We start from the raw sequence: 17,644 nt of genomic DNA, 5'->3' as shown, positions 1-17,644 counted from the left end.
CAAGGGAGAAGAGATTGATGTCATATATCTTGACTTCAAAAAAGCCTTCAGTCTGGTATCCCATGATCACCTCTTGGCAAAACTGGCCAATTGTGGCCTTGGGTCCACCACAATCCGCTGGCTGGGAAACTGGCTCTGTGGTCAGACCCAGAGGGTGGTAATTGATGGAAGTCAATCGTCATGGTGCCCTGTGACTAGTGGGGTCCCCCAAGGCTCTGTCCTTGGACCCATATTGTTCAACATCTTCATCAATGATGTGGACCTTGGAGTCAAAAGCAGACTGGCCAAGTTTGCCGATGACACCAAATTTTGGGGCAAAGCATCCACACCTGAAGACAGGAGGGCAATCCAGGCTGAACTGGACAGGCTCAGCAAATGGGCAGATGAGAACCTGATGGTGCTTAACACTGAAAAATGCAAGGTTGTCCACGTTGGGAGGAAAAATCTGCAGCATCTTTATAGGTTTGGCAGTGCTACACTGGCTAGCATTATGGAAGAAAGAGACTTGGGGGTCATCACTGACCACAAGATGAACATGAGCCCACAGTGCAATGCTGCGGCTAGTAAAGTGACCAAAACTCTGGCTTGCATCCATAGATGCTTCTCAAACAAATCCTGGGATGCCATTCTCCCCTTGTACTTGGCCTTGGTGAGGCCGCAGTTGGAATACTATGTCCAGTTTTTGGGCTTCACAATTCAAAAAGGATGTTGAGAAGCTTGAGAGAGTCCAGAGAAGAGCCATGCACATGATCAGAGGTTAGGAAAACATTCCTTACAATGACAGGCTGAGAGCTATGAGGCTCTTTAGCCTGGAAAAATACAGGATTAGGGGTGATCTGATGGCCACCTGTAAGTTTATCAGGGGTGACCACCAGTATCTGGGGGAATGTCTGTTCACCAGAGCGTCCCAAAGGATGACGAGGTCAGAGGTTGAGAAACACTGTTCTAGATCCACAACCTTATGTTCATCATTTCTTTTTGGCTAGATCTAAGTGGTTTCCTACTGAGACTCTGAGCTCTTTCTAAAGGTGCCTAACTCCCCATTGATGACCCCTTGCAGAGCCTGGTGTTCTCTGTTTTGTTTTTAGTGTGTTGTACTTATGCATGCTGATAGATCTTAATCCGGGAATTTTTTTCCTCTTGATGTGCTTAAATCCAATTGAAGCCATACTTATGGCTAAATGCTGTCCTGAACAAGGACATATATAAATATATTTTATATGTGCTATCCTAAATTGATGACATAGAACAGGGATGTTCAATTTACAAGCAGCCAGGTGGCACATATTTTGTGGGCTTCACCTACGTGAGCCATGCCACTGCACCATGCCACACAAGCACCCTGGCCTCTGCCCTCAGCTCCCCTGTTTTAGGCTCCCTCAGCACTGTGGGCTGTGCTGCACTGTGCTATTATGTACCCTAGGTTGGGACAAGAAGTAGAAGCTGAAGGAGAAAGGGGAAATCTGAAACCCTCCTTTACTGCTGTAGCCAGAGCAATGGGGGTGTGTAGGGGGGGCAACCAAGTGGAAGACTGGGAGCTGGAAATTAACCCTCACAGGTTACCATTTGGATGACCCAAGTTCAAATACTGTTTCTCTAGAAGATCTATTATTTATAGTTCTATTGTATACATACTGGGTGCATCTACATGAGATGCATTGATGTGCATTAGCCTAACTTAATGCACAGTACAGGCATGCATCTACACATGCATGCTCTTACTGCACATTAACTTAGGCTAATCATGCCTAACATTCACACCTGCAAGTGCAGGTATCAAATTTAGTCACAATTAGTTAATACACAGTAACGCATATGTAGACATGACTAAGCACTAACTTTAGTGCCTGGTCTGCCCTGCCACTAGGGAGTCAGCTTGAGCCCAGCCCAGGGCTGGGCTACTCTGTGGCAGCCCCTAGCTTCAGGGTAAAGCCTGCATCCATTTTGTGCCCTTGTCTGGGAGCTCCCTGCTGCTGCTCACCTTGAGCAGTGAAGTGCTGTGCTGAAATGCTGTGGTGAAGTGCCTCCACCCTGCAGCAACCAGTCTCTGGCTGTGCCCTGTCCTGAGTGCTGCTGGCGGCTGTCTAAGGCCAGCCACACAGGGACAGGTGTGCGGGGGCCCAGAAAGCTGGCTCAGGATCATCATGTCATCTTCATTTTCCTCCCTGTTGAGCTCCAGCTCTGCCCACGTGCACATGCCCATCCTGATCACTCAGGCCTCCAACTGCAGAGGCAGCTTGCATGGGACAAGAACTTGAACACCCACTCTTATGAGGCCCTGTCAGGCAAGATGCAAGAGTGAGTACACTCCCGGTGGGCACGGCAGTGCCACATAAAGGTCAAGGCCTTGTGGGCACAGTGGACCTTGCAGTCTTCAGTCATCGGTCTGATCATGCCCAAAAGTCCATGGCCTTTATGCGGGAGCTGACCTGCATTTTGGTGCCTTGGGAGTCAGGTCACACCACTGCAAGTGGCACCAGTAGGGGCAACATGTCCAAGCCTCTGCCCTGCCCTGAAGCCTCCAGTGATGTGTCACCAGAGGATGGGATGTCGGGCCTTCACCACCCTGCCCAGCCCTCTTTCCCAGCTGCTCTCTCCACTGGCAGCTTGGGGAGCCCTGTCTAGTGGCTGCCTTGCCCTCAGTACAGCACCACATTCCTCCACAAGGAGAAGCCAGCAACGAGACCACTGGCTGCCAGCTCCTCCCTCGTGGGGAAGCCCTGGCTAGGCATGAGCCCACCACACACCATGGGCCATGGACACCAGCTATAGCTGGACACCATTTCCAATCCACCAACTTCACTAGTCCCAGATGAATGGTAAGCCCTGCACTGGAGGAAGGCCTTCCCAGTTCCCCATCCTGCTCCTGTCCCTGGTCCCAGTCCCTTCTCCTGGCCTTGGCCCCTGATACCACTCCCTCCCCCCACTCCCTGCCTGCCTGCACTCTGCTGGCCCTGGGTTCTCCCCTACCCTACAGCACAGACGGAGGTGGGTGCAGTTCAGAACTTTATTCAGCAGTCCTTGTGCCTGTAGCTGGCTGGGCATGGACCTCTCACATGCTGAGGAAGGTGTCAATGCTGGCAGCAATGTCCTCTTTGGCAATTGGGGACAGCATGGGTGACTGGTACCACCTTAGTCAGGGGGAGCATGTGTGCCCCCCAGCCACCAGTCAATGACCAGAGGGATTCCACCACAGCTGATCTCACTGACTGGGGGGGTTGGGTCCCCCATGGGCGATCGTGAGACGGCTGATCGCAAGATGGCTGATCACTGCGACTGGTTCTGGGAATAGCTGCGACCGCTTCTGGGAGTGCAACGGCACTCCACTCCCTGCCTGCTGCTTGCAGGGGGAACAGCAGCTCTCCTGCCTGCTCTTCCCTGTGCATCACCTAAGCAGTGAGCATGGATGGTCAAGGGGAGCACCAGCGCTCTTAGGGGGTGCACATGCACTCCCATGCATCCCCTATGTGTTACCACCAGGGAGCAGGGATTTGTAGTGCTCTCACAGGTAGTCTTCCAGGTGGTGGAGGTTGTGGGGCAGCCCAGGCTTGTCCACCACATGGTTGTAGCTCAGGGTCCTGAACCTGAAGTGCAGCTGTGTTCAGGGCACCAGGAAGACCAGCAGCAGTAGGGCATAGTGGCTTATGCACCTCTCCACCTGCACAAACAGCTCATCATGCACTGCCCAGGGCACACACAGCAAGGGCACAGTGTGGGGTCAGCCCCATTGCACCTCTCTGGAGAGGCCCTCTGCATGGAGGGCAAGGGTGCAGCCAGCTCCTCACCCCCATTGTCTGGGAGCCCCATGCACCCTGAACTTGAGCACCATGGGCTGCATGGCAGAACAGATGGCCTGCAGGGAGAGGAGGGGATAGGTTCTGGAGCCACAGCAGCAGGTGCTGTCATCAGCCTGACGTGTCCTGCCCTGGGAAGGGGATGGGGGAGTCAGGCTGCCTGCAGCCAGCACCCAACTGGCTGCAGGTCACAGGAGAGCAAGTGAGGATGAGGCACTCAAGCAGCAGCCACCTGGACCTGGGCCTGGGCCTGCCCGGGCTCAGCTTACTATGGTCCCTAGCCACATGTGTATGGCTGACCCCTGATCTGAGGGTGGGCAGTTCATGGTCCCTGGTGCAAAGCATCTTACCTTTGGAATGTTGCAAACTCTCACAAAAGGCTTCTGTCTCTTTTGTCAGCAGGGCCAACATCTGGACATGGGGGATGAAGCCACCAGCCCCAGTGGGAATGAGGGCTCCAGGTTGCCACCACCCACCACTGGAGCCACCTGGATGTGCTGGCTATTCCAGCAGTGTACCAGGGACCAGACCCTTCTGCTCCAGCAGTTGGTGGCAGTGGCAGAGGATTGGGAAGCATGGGAGCAGGTGCTGGAGGTATGGAAGCAGGCCTAGTGGGTGGAGAGGTCTCCCAGGCAGAGGCATGGGACTGGGTGCAGTGGAACCACTGGGCCCATGTGGAGGCAGTCCTGGGGTGGGAGCTTCTGGAGCAGCTGCACCAGACCATGAGCACCCCCTCTACCCCTGGTGGCTGCATACATATCGCCTGCTCCCTTTGTCATCTCTAAATGGATGGATTAGTAGAAAGGTTCAATTGTACACTGAAGGGGGTGCTCCAAGCGTGTATTCAAGGAGATCCAAAAAAATGGGAGTTAATGATTCTACCATTGTTATTTTCTATTAGAGAAGTACCTAAGGCCTGTACGGGCTATATTTAAGCTGGTTTATGGTCACTGCCCCTAGATATAATTTGTGAGGGATGGGTAGAAGAAAATCGAGCTGGGGAACACAGACCTCATCTGGTATGGGAATTTCAAGAAAGGTTGGAATGAGTGGGAAATATTGTTCAAGAGAATCTAGGTAGAAACCAGATATGACAGAAACAAAATGATGACAAATGTACGAAAGATAGGCAGTTTTGTGAGGGTGACTGGGTGTTAGTAATGTTACTAGACAACAATCATAAGTTGCTATCTTGATGGCAAGGACCATTTCAGGTTATACACTGGGTGGGCCCATTGAATTATAAGATTCAAAGGACAGAACCTGTAAGGACATAACAAGAATATCATGTAAACTTACTGAAGAAATGGTATGGGGAGGAGGTTTGGCCTATGCAAGGAGAGATGGGTTGTCAAACATTAGATATAATTGGGAGCCCTGTTTCATCTAGCCAGAAAGAGGGAGGTCTGACAACAGGAAAGAATCTGTCAAGTACAGGCAGTCCTTGGACTTACAACAGAATTGGTTCCTGAAAACCGCATCTTAAGTTGAAACATTGTAACTCAGAACCAATTTTCCCATAAGTACAATGTTATAAATGGGGGATTGATTCCTGAACCAAGGCCTGATACCCTATTTTCACCAAAAATAACCCAGAATGTTGTAGTCAATCAATTATAGATACATAGCTACATTAATGTATTTATAGCAATCATATTTATTTGGAAGGACTTCTTTGAGGTGGCTTTGCTGGACTTTTTGAAAGGCTCTTGGCTGCGCTTTTTGAAGGGTTCTTGGCTGGAGTCTTCTTAGAAATCTTGGCTGCAGGCTTTCCTGGGGTCTTAGCTGCTTTCTTAAAGAACGTGTCCAAGGAAGTTTGGACTTCCAGGGAAATGGGCGATGCAGTGAACTTGTTCACTGGTGTAGCATCATGTCGGATCAAGCATCATAAAGTCAAAACTGATGTCAGTGAGGAATCACTGGAGCTGGTTACCCAGACACCTATGGCAGTTAGTAAAGAAGGAAATAGAATAAAATGAAGACATTGGGGATTATAGAAGAATCACACAGTCCCTGGAGGAGTCCACTAGTAATTGTGCCTAAGTCAAATGGTTCTATAAGGCTATGTGTAGATTATAGGAAGGTAAATGAAGTGACAACATTTGATGCATTCCCTATGCTGCAAATAGATGATATGATAGAGAAAATAGGTCAGGCTAAGTATATTTCTACCCTTGACCTAACAAAGGGATATTGGCAGATCCCCATGATCCCTCAGGGTAGAGAGAAAATGGCTTTTGACACACCCTGGGGATTATTTCAGTTTAAATGCATGCCCTTTGGGTTACATGGGGCAGCTGTCTCCTTTCAGCGTTTAATGGATAAAATCTTGGCTCTTTACCAATGTTATGCAGCCGCATATATTGATAATATTATTATTTTTTCTGAAAATTGGTGACAACATCAGCAACACTTGAAGCCATGCTACAAGAGCTGAGGAGTGTGAGATTAATGGCAAACCCCAAAGAAATGCTGTTTGAGACAAGAAGAGGCACAGTACTTAGGTTTCTGAGTAGGACGGGGTCACATCCAGCCAGTGGCTGACAAAGTAACCGTTATAGAAGACTATAGAGCACCTCAAAATAGCAAGCAACTTTGTTCTTTTTTAGGATTTGAAAATCATTATCAGAGGTTCATTTCAGGGTTTTCTGAATTGGTGGCCTGAACTGATATGACCCGAGGGAAGCGAAACCATCTTCAATGGTTGGTAAGGGCTATGGAGGCCTTTAAGAAAGTGAAGCAAGATCCTGTGTTACATACCCCTAATTTCAAAGAAACATTTTTCTTGCAAACTGATGCCTTGTATGTGGCTTTAGGGGCAGTATTGTTCCAACAAATACAAGGGGAAGAATGACCCATAGCGTATGCTAGTAGGAAACTCTCAGGATCTGAAACCAGGTATTCTACAATAGATAGAGGAGTCTCCCCATTCTTTGGGGAGTCAAAATTTTTAGGTACTATTTATTAGGGAGAAAGTTCATTCCAATTATGGACTGTACTCCATTAAGATGGTTACAGTCCTCAAAAACAGATAACACCCATTTTATGAGATGGTCATTGGCATTACAGCCTTTTCATTTTTCCATAGAACACTGCCCCAGGAGAAGAAATATAATGGCAGGCTTTCTGTCATGATCTCTGGGGGAAGAGATCACACTTACAGTGGGATGATGCCTAACAGAGATAAAGGAGTTCAATTCAAGGTCTGAGAAAACTTGCTTAAATGCTAATAATCAGGAAATAACTTTTGGAAGTAGAGGGACAAGTGCAGAATGCTAGGCGCTGGGACATGACATCATCAAGCTGAGTTATACCATTCGTAGATCCCTGCACCTGAAAGAGAAAGAGCAATTGACAGCCGGAAATGAATGAAGAACAGGAAACAGTTAAAAGCATCAGCCAGCAAACTTAGCTCCCTCGAAGGGGATGGAGTGAGCTGAACAGGGTTGGGAAAAGCAGCTGAACAGGGTTGGGAAAAGCTGTGTGGAAACACAGAGTTTCACTTTCAGCGTATAGAGAAAGACAAAGCTGCTACTCGGAAAAAGTAAAGGTAACTTACCAGCATGTGAGAAATGTGAGCTCTCTTCTCTACTCCAGGAGAAGCAACCACTTTGGAGACTGTAGATTGAAGGCTATGAGAGAGTAATATAAGAATAAGACTTTAAATGAGCTAGGCTAGAACCAGCTCACCTCTCCTAATGACTTTGATACCATTTATATGGAATCTAAGTGGACTACTCTAATAAATCCTGGAGATAGTTACAACCCTTATTTTATATGGTAATGATCCTCCTTTTGTTTACTAATTTATAAATTCTCCCATCAGAGCATAGCTGGAGAGTTATCAGAAGGAGGACCACTGACATATTTACCAACCAGATAAGGAAGAGTATTAAGACATCAGGATACCTGGTACAACAGTTCTTCTGGGCCCTGGCTGGAGGGGAGGCTGTGCTGAGGCCAGCAGGGCCAGCACCATGGCCAGCAGGGCACTGGTAGTTGCTGGCGGGGTCTGGGCTGGAGCAGTGGGGTACTGGGTGTTGCTGGCATGGCAGGGCAGAGGCTGGAGCAGCCCTGGTATGGGGAGGCAGAGTGGGCAAGGAGGGAGCTGGTACATGCTGCCCTTGTGCTAGGCTAGCAGCTTCTGGGCAGGAAAGGGTCTGGCCAGGGACCAGAGTTTCCAAGATGGCTGCAGGGTGCTGGCAGCTGGGTCTGGCTTCAACATGGCTGCCAAGTCCCGGCAGCCATGTGGTTGGTGGCTGGAGCTCCTCCCAGTGGCCACAGGAGTACATAGCAGGGCTGAAGGTACTTGAGGCAAACTTTAATCTCAAATCGCTGCATGTGTAGACACCTGCCAGAAATTGGTTCATGTGCTTTATCTTAATGCACATTAGATTTAGTTGCACTTATTTGCACATGTAGACACACCCTCTATGAACAATAATATTGACTAACAAATAGTAATAATACTAATTTCTAGCTTCTGTCTAAGGAGAATAGAATATGGTGTTTTTTGCTGAATCCACCCCTGGTATACATCATAGGCTTTTAGACGCTTTTTTTTCCTTTCACATTTCCAGAAGTGCAGTAGATGAGAGACAAGTCAAAGTGTTCTTAAAGATTCATAATGGATATTAATTTTTTTTTAGCTGACAGACTGATGGCAAAATATTGTGTGTGGAAAAATATTTGTAGGGTGATCTGAGCTGTTTTAGTACAACACAACCCCCTAGAGTTATAAACTCTGAATATATTCAACAACCTTGGCTTATTTCTCTATCTTATATTATTAAAATAATTCTTTCTCCACTTCTGTTCTGGCATAGGCCTTAACAGAAGGCTGTCATTTGTGATAAATTCTACAAAGCAATCCTTGATGTGTGTTTATGTCTTTTGGTGCTTATAGCTATAATTGAGTGAATAATTCACAACAAAGTATTTATCTGACAAATTTAGCATCTTTTATTGTTTGCAGAGTATCTATGAACAGATTGCAATTTCCTCAGATTTAGTATCTTTTATTTCACTAATAACGTTTTTAGAATTTTTAAGTTTATGAACTAACTGCACATTTGAAATGCAAAGTGTGTTTCTTAGTAGTTATTAGTCAGATAATTTACATGGAGTTATTTCTCTTCTGTAAGCCTTCAAACATCTTGCATGTACAATTTGAAATTTGTTTTTTCAAATATGGGCATGGAATTTTGAAATTTGCTTTCTATTATAATTTAATGTCCGATACGACTTAACTGTTGAGACTTTTGTGGAAACAAACACACTTAAGTGTCTAAGTGGAAGTCTATCCCACTCTGCACAAGGCCCTGAATATCTATGAATGCAACTACCTTTATATCATACTTTTTATTATCTTACTATTAATACTGACGCACAAAAAGAAAAGAAAGATAGGAAAAAAAAAGCAACAAGCACCCAGTTTTTGTATTAACAGTAATTCAGGGACTCAGGCAGGCTGGAACAGAATCTCACTTTGATGCCTAAGTCCACTTAGGAAAAGGTGAAATAGAATCTGGCTCTTTTTGTTTAACTTTCAAGAATACATGGAGGACAGTGTGTCAGGGACTGGTGTATAGACAGTCATGGTATGTCCTTAGAAGCCAAAATCAGATTTTCAAAACCATCTCTATCCTGTTGGCTTAGAGGCTGGATCCACAAAAAAACTTGGGCAGCCAGATTCCACATTAGGCAAAAAAGACCAAAATTTAGATTTTATACCCTTCTGTTCATCTGCCACTTAATCATGGAGAAATGTAAGTCTGTAGGCGTCTATCTTTTCACTAGTAAATGATCTTAGACCAGTAGTTCTCAACCTAATTAGACTCAAGGTACCACTTGGAAAACACCAGCACTTAGATTTCCCTTGTTTCCTGACTATGGAAAAATAATAGAGTAATTTATCTGCTGAAAAGAACCCAGAAAGACCATGATATGTCAAATCAGTTTTACACTATGAATTCCTGTTTGAAATCTCTGTGTTTATCTTGTGAATGATGTTGTATGTGCTTGCATACCTACCAATGGTAATCTTGTACAGCACCCCATAGCATCCTTAAAGGGTCTCATGGTACCCCAGGGTGCTTCAGAATCCTGGTTAAAAATCAGTTCCACTTAGCATCCAGGTGAGTCCCTGAGTGTATCTACCAGCCTAAATGCACAGTAGCCTAATTTACTGTACAGTAACATGCAGACATGACCCAGGAGCTAGTTTACTCCCAGGTCAGCCCTACCACAAGGGGCCAGCCTGAGGATAACCCCAGGGCTCTGGGCTGGGAGCATCTCATGCCCCAGAGCTGGGCTGCCTCTATGGCAGCCTTTGCTTCAGTTTTTAAAACCCTGCAGACATTTTGAGCCCTGGGGCACTGCAGTCTAAGGGTACTGCAGGCCCCTGTGTCCCCCTGTGCAGCTGCCAGGACTACACCCAGATGCATCCAGGTCCACCTGCCTGCAGCACACCCTCAGCAGCCTGTCTGGAGCCTGCTGGTGCTGTGGGGCATCGCCTCTGCTACTTGGCTGCCAGTCCCATGTTTTGCCCCTGTTCTGGGTGCTCCAGGCAGCTGTCTAGCTCCTGCAGCCCAGAGACAGCTACATGAGGGGCTAGACAGCTGGTTTGAGATTCCGAATGGCCTCCTTCATGGATAGGCCAGTACCCATACCCACGCCCCATGCCTGTGCCTGCCATCCAGGGCCCCAACTAGTCCAAGAAGGAGACTGGTGACATCATGGCACTGGGGGCCAAGGCAGAGGTGCAGCACCAGTTCAAGCTGGGGGACCACTCCAGCACCCACATCTATAATGCACTGTTAGGTTAGATGTGGGAGCGCAGGAACAACCGGTCAGCACAGCAGTCTCACATAAATGTCTTGCAGGCACAGAGAGTTGCCATTATCAATCACAATCAGTAGTACCTGCAAGTCCATGCCTCTTAGGCAGGAACTGACAGACATCCTTCTGCCCTGGGACTCAGACTGCAACCATACAGTTGCATGGGCAGCCTGCCTGAGCTTCCACTCCAGTCTGGTACCCCCAGTGACACATCACTGGATGAGTCATTGGCAGTCCCTCAAAATTGAGGATGACATCTGTTGGGCTTGGTGGGTCCTCAGGTGACTGAGAAGCCTGATTCTGGATGCACACGTTCTTTGGCAATTGGGCCATGTTTAATGGGGGAGTGGGATTCGCAGCCCTGGGTTGGTCTCTTTCTTCTTCCTCTGCCACTGCCGTTCCACTTTCGTATCAGGTCATTGGGCCTCAAAGTGGTGTGCACCTTGGTGGACCAGGTGGCGCCATGCCTAACAGTCTGCAGCTTGCTCCTCCCAGCTGTTGATGTTGATGCCTCCATGCTTGAGGGCAACCTTGAGTGTGTCTTTGTACCATTTCCTTTGGCTGCCCTTTGAGCGTTAGCCAATGGAGAGCTGGGAGAAGAGAATCTGGTGAGGGAGACAGTTCTCGGACGTCTGGAGAGATAGGACAGCTTATTTGGGGGCACCTTTTCTAGCCCCCTCCCCATTGGGAGCCCCCTAAAAAGGGCTTCTCAGTCATGGATGCAGCTGCTAAAGGACACCCCTGTCCTGACACAGGTGCCCAACAACCATTGTGCATCCACCACCTGTGTGCATCATGCACTGCAGGCAACACATGCAGCAGACGCACCTCTAGGACACAGTGCCAGCAGGCTGGCCCCATGGCATCTCCACAGAAAGGCCCCTTGCAGGGAAAGTTGAGCTCCTCATGCCAATCATCTGGGAGCCCAGTAGCCCACAACTCCATCCAGCACTCCATCCAGTTCCAGGTGCTGTGGGCTGGGTGGCAGCAAAGGACAGTGAGTTGTAGGAGGTAGGGGAGGCACAAAAGTCTGGAGGCACGGCATCAGGTGCTGCGAGGAGCCTGGCCTGTCCCACCTTGAGAAAGGGGTGGGGAGGCAGGCTGCCTGTGGCCAGCACCTGGTGGCCTGCCAGCCCCTGGGGAGCACATGGGGATAGGGGGCTCAGCTGGTGGCTGCATGGGCTCAGGTCTGCCTAGCTAACTTACCCTGGTCACTGGTCATCCTGCATGCCTGACTTCTGATTTGAGACCAGGCAGTGCACAGCCCCTGCAGAGCATCTTATCTGAGAAATGTTGCAAACTTTCACAAACAGCTTCTCTCTCATGGCTCTGCAGGTCCTGCAGCTGCACATAGGGGAGGAGCCACACTTAGCAGCCAGGATGCAGTCTCTGGGTTGCTGCCGCCCACAGGTGGGGCCCTGTAGAAGCGCCAGTTCTGCCAGAGGTAGACACAGGATGGCCATGTCCTCTTGTAGTGGATGTTAGCAGCATCAGAGGACTGGCTGGAACATGCATGGGCCTGGTGGGTGGAGGACATTGCCCATGAGGTTACATGGTACTGGGAGGACCAGGAGTTCCAGGCACAGCTCCTGGATCTGAATCACAAGCGGCTCGACTTGCTGTGGGAACAGAACACAATTTTGACAGGCCATGGATGACAACCACTGGGTGCTGGACATTGTTCTGGTCCTGGCAGTTGTCTTCATGCTGCCTGCTGCCCAGCCCCGCCTGCCCCCTGACAGTGATCCACCACCCAGCAACAGGCCCCCACCTGGGCCTGTGAGGATGTCCCGCACTGCCAGGAGCCCCTACCCCAGAACCTGCCCCAGGTCCAGTGCCACCCAGCCCTCAACTCCCTACCTAGGCCCAACCTCAATGCTCACCTGGTGCCAGGTGAGCACAGAGACAGAGCTTCCTGTAGCAGGGCCAGGACTTCATTCCAGCCCTGCTGGCCCTAGGCACTGCCTGCCAGAGGGGGAGTCACCCATGCCAGGGGATCAGCAGCCACTGTTGGCCATGGGCAAGCCCCCCACCTGCTACACTTGCCATGGTGTGTGCACCCATAGGGAAACAGCCAGAGGCCAGGGTGTTGGGTGCCTGTCTCCAGGCTCTGCCTCTTAGGCTCCCCACCCCATTGACCCCCATTCCAGGACATCATGTAAAGGACACTGGACAAAGTTTTTTTGCAGGGAAGAGGTGCATGCACTCCTGGGCATATGCCCCCTGGATCTGTGTGCAGGGCTAGGGCAGGCTGCCACTGTGGGCTTTATCCCAAGTGCCAAAATTCCTTACCATGGTGCTGCATGTGCTCCCCAGATCTGTGTGTGGGTTGAGGGTGGGCTGCCTCTGTGGACTTTGCCCCAGGATCCAAACTTCATTCCAACACCACTGAGTGAGGGAGTGCCAGTGTCCCCTGAGATGGCCCAAAGTGTGCTTCTTCACCAGGCCATGGGTCTGGCCCAGGTAGAGGTTGAAGTAGGCCTGGGGGGGGGGTGCATCTGGCCTGTGTAGGGCTGCATGAGCCAGGGCAGCAGCGGGTAAGTGGGGTCCCTGATGAGGAGGGGTGGAACAGCCACAGTACACAGCTGCAGGTCCATTACCCCCCATGTGAAGCAACGACTCTCCACCAGTCCCAGCAGCCCAGAGTTCCTAAAGATGTGAGAGTCATGGGCATTGCCTGCCCAGCTGATGCTTTTGTGCATAAAGGCCCCATAGTGGTCTACAATGGCAATGAGAACCACAGAGTGAAACCCCTCTGGCTATAATAGGGGTGACCTCCATAGGTTGGGCAGGTGATAGGGATGTGGGTCCTGATGCACTGGGGGAATCCCAGGGCACAGAACTCCACCACCACCACTGGGGGACCCTGCATGCAAAGGATTGTGTCCACCAGTACATCCTGGAAGGCACCACACACCTCCAGGACAGCCTCCCATGTAGTGCCTATTCCAATGTACCAGAGGCTAGTGGGTGTAGCCAGCTTGAGCAGGGAGAGGGCCAGCTGGGCATCTGAGCAGAGTGGCAGCCACATGGCAATATCCTGCTGTTTCAGGGGGTCCCAGAAGGTGGCCCAGGTCATGCAGAAGGCCTCTAGCCATGGCTTGTCATCCCAAGTGTGCTGGACGACGTGCCACTGCCAGTCCTGGCTGGCCCAGTAGACCTAGAGACAGTGGGGCTGGAGGCCCAGGAAGGTGAGAATGGCCCCAGAGGTGGCTTTCAGAAGCCCTTCATTGGCATCCCTGCCAGCAGCAGCTGTGTGGCAGCAGCGTGTCCAGGTAGGTGTTCACTGCTCAGCGGGGAGCCAGCTGGGTGCCCTTGGCCAAGTGGTGGTCAGCAAGGCAGGCCAGCAGGGCCAGTGCAGTGGCCAGCAGGAGCCCAGGATGCTGATCATCACTGCCAGGGCCAGAGGCAGGAGCAGCCATAGTGCAGGGAGGCAAAGTGGCCAAGGAGAGAGCTGCGTATTGCCTCTAGGTTGCACATGCTAATCCTGGGCAAGGAAGTGGCTGGGCAGGGAGCCAAGAGTGGGGCTAGCTTTTGAAGAGGGTTTTTGGCTGCTGGCAACTGCAGCTGGAGCCTGGAGCTCCCTCTGGTGGTGGCAGGGGCCCACTGCAAGGCTGCAAGAAGTTTGGTGCTAAGAGCAGCAAATCTGCTGCCTAGTCCCTGGATGTGTAGACACCTGCCCAGAAGCACTTAATCCACAGAAGTTTACTCCTAAGTAAGTTTACTCCTGACCTGAGTATGCTCAGATCAAATGCATGTATTGACATTTATTTGCCTGCTTCACATGTAGAGCATGCTTGGTGAGCATTCTCAAAGTGCACCTACCAGACTATGCAGCACCAGACTTTGTTTTTTATCTTTACAAATTAAAATATTTTGTTGCTCAAATCAAAAGATTGGTTGAAATGAGTTTCTCTCTCCTATGCAAATTTGTTTAGTTCAGGAATCACCTTTCCACTTTCCTTTTTCCTGTCGCTATGGGTTTTCCTGTCTGATTCAGTTGTTACAATTATTGATCCTGAAATCCAGTGGTGCCCAACTTCCAATGCCCACAGAACAGTGTCATCCAGCCTCTGGAGTTCTCCATGGAGCTCTCTTTTTCATCCTGTGCTCCATGAGGATTTCAGGTACCTTCTTTAAAACCAGTAGGGTAAGATGCTATTAAAACATTCCTCTACCTTTAACTAAACTTTGAAAATGAGATCAAAGTACATAAGGACAACTTTATGGTATGTATCAAAATTTAAACGTGGCTAATCCATGTAAACATATTATTATGCCGATCTTGTTTTCCCTTCTCCCCTCTTCCACTATTGTTTGTTATACTTATTAGCCTCATCTTCTTTCAAAGGCTCATTGGCATGGAAACATATGAGCAAGTTAATCAGAATTAACTTTTAAATTCCTGGGTGGATAGTTTTCCTCAGAATTAAGGTGGCATTTATTCAATTTAGATTACTGATTGTCAAAATGAATGAAATGAAATCAAATTGAGGACATTTGGGTCAAAACCCTGTTTTATTTTATGTGCTTAAATGGCAGCCATCTCAGATCAGGTTTTGGCACTTTTTCACAAACTACAGTTCAGCTCTGGGCACACAAGTATGCAGACACCTATGAAGCATGCTTCATAGGACTGCACTCTGGCCAGGCCTATTTGTAACACACATGAGACTGAGCCTGGGCCCACACAGAAAGTGCCAGCCCTCTCTATTGTTAGAAGGGGCTATTAACTATGCAGCAACTGAATACTTGGGGCAACTAAACTGACTTCACTATAGCTTCACTCCACTCTAGGTGGTTAAAGGACTTGCTAAGAAGCCAGAGATGTAGGTTCAAAACCTTCTGGGTGAGGATGGACTTTCTACAGCTTAGGCAGTGCCCTAACCTCTTAGCCACTGGACTAAAATATGTCATGACCCCTGCTTTCCTTCCAGCAGATATGCATCCAGAGTGATTTTATTTTGCCAAAGGGCAACATAGAATCCCAAACTGTGCATAAGAACCATATAGTCATCTGTCTTGTCTCACACCAGGTGAGGCATCAGCTAATTGAATATCTGTGAGTGTGGCTGTAGAGCCCAATTCTTGAGTGACAGTCCCTTCCACACGTATCACATGTGAAGTTTGTATCTTGTGAATGCAGTGCAGGATTCTTCTTGAGGTTTATTCTTTCCCCTGTTGGGCTCTTGTCTCTTCAAAAGCCTTCATTCCATATTTAATAGCCTTTCTAAGTGCTTTCTCAGCATTCTTCTCCCAGTTGTTTAGCTCAATGTTCATTACCTTCATATCTCTCAAAAACTACAATTATGCAGCTGGTGATGTAGGTGTGTAAAGGGAATTAAGAATCAGCCCTTTCTTTCTGAATAAGGGCTTTCATACTATTAGTTAATTTGGCTTAATTTTCCTATCCCATCATCCAAATCATTAATGAAGATATTAATATTAGTCTTGATACTTCCTCCAAACTAGACATTGAACTATTGATGACTACTCATTCAGCACAACAATCTAACCAGTTATACATCCACCTTACAGTACTTTCATCTAGTTTATATTTCCAAAGCATTACTAAGTCAAGGTATATCATATTCACTGCTCTCCTCATACCCATAGAGCTTGTCACCTTATAAAAGAAATTCAGGTTGGTCAAGCATGACTTTCTCTTGGTGAACCCATGCTAGATGTTCCTGATCACCCATGTTCTCCTGTAAGTGCTTCACGGTGGATTCCTTGAGGACCTGCTCCATGATCTTTCCAGGTATCAAGGCCAGGCTGTTCAGGCTGTAATTTCCTAGATCCCCTTCTTGCCTTTCTTTAAGATGGGTACTATATTTGGCCTTTTCCAGTCATCTGAGACCTCACCTAACCTCTATGCATTCTTGAAGAGGATAGCAAATAGCTCTGAAATTACCTCACTTAATTTATCCAGTACTGTAGGGGGTGCATCCCATTCAACCCATTTCTGATGGCAGCATCTAGCTTCTCTAAGGAATCCTTAACCTGTTCTGCCACTACTCTAGGCTGTCTTCTTCTCCTCTGTCTTTGCTGCCAATTGCATTCATTGTCTGGTAGCTTTCCATATTTGTAAAAACTCAAGTAAAAAAGACATTAAACACTTCAGCCTTCTCTGTGTCATCTATAACTAGTTTGCCATTTGAATTCTGAAAGGGACTTATGGATTCTCTGATCTTCCTCCTACTGTTGACATACTTGTAGAATCCCTTTCTATTCCCTTTTATGTTCCTTGCCAGCTGCACCTTAAATTGTGCCTTCTCCTTCCTGATTTTCTCCCTGCTTTCCTGTGCACTGCCCTTATACTGTTCTGTACTACTATGACTACATTTCAACCCTTTGTAAGATTCCTTTTTGAGTTTCAATCCTTTGAAGAGACTGCTGTCTAGCTAGGATAGCCTCCTGTTCCACTTCCCATTCCTCTGTTGCATCAGGATAGCTTGCTATTATGCTCTTAAGAGGGCCTCCTTAAAGTACAGCCTGCTGTCTTGGACTCCTTTTCTCCTCAGACTTGTTACCACAAGTTCCATGAGTCTGCTGAAGTTTGCTTTTCTGCCCTTATTCTGCTGCTCTTCTTCCTCCCCTTAAGATTTTGAACTCTGTTATTTCATGGTCATTGTCACCCAAGTTACCTTCCAGCTTCACATTCTCAACTAATTCCTCCCTTTTTGTGAGTAGTAAGTCAAAATAAATTGCACTATAGTTGCCTCTTTACTATCCATATAAAAAAGTTATCCCCAATACACTCCAGGAATTTGTTGGACTAGCTGTGCATTGCTGTGTTTCCCTTCCACCAGATATTCAAATAATTAAAGTCCCCCATAAGAACAAAGTCCTGTAGTTTGAAAGCTTCTGTCACTTGTTTCATAGATTTCATAGACATCAGGGCTGGAAGGGACCTTGGGAGATCATCGAGTCCAGCCCCCTGCCCAAAGGGCAGGAAGTCAGCTGGGGTCATAGGATCCCAGCAAGATAAGCATCCAATTTACTCTTGA

At 48.2% G+C, this 17,644-nt stretch overlaps 1 long non-coding RNA gene across 1 annotated transcript in view; it reads right to left on the bottom strand.

Annotated features, from left to right (window-relative positions):
- Positions 1-5,483: 5,483 nt before the first annotated feature.
- The window catches only part of LOC109316125, a 19,650-nt gene continuing 7,489 nt past the window's right edge, over positions 5,484-17,644 (bottom strand). The window contains exons 2-3 of the long non-coding RNA XR_002102711.1: positions 16,638-16,648; positions 5,484-5,562 (exon numbers count right to left, since the gene is read on the bottom strand). This is a non-coding gene — a long non-coding RNA (uncharacterized LOC109316125). The remainder of the gene's footprint in view (positions 5,563-16,637; positions 16,649-17,644) is intronic.

This window comes from Crocodylus porosus, unplaced genomic scaffold (assembly GCF_001723895.1).
Source record: "Crocodylus porosus isolate Cpor-Errol unplaced genomic scaffold, CroPor_comp1, whole genome shotgun sequence".
Lineage (NCBI taxonomy): Eukaryota > Metazoa > Chordata > Crocodylia > Crocodylidae > Crocodylus > Crocodylus porosus.
The sequence above is the reverse complement of the archived record's forward strand: the minus strand, read 5'-3'. Positions and strand labels throughout refer to the sequence as shown.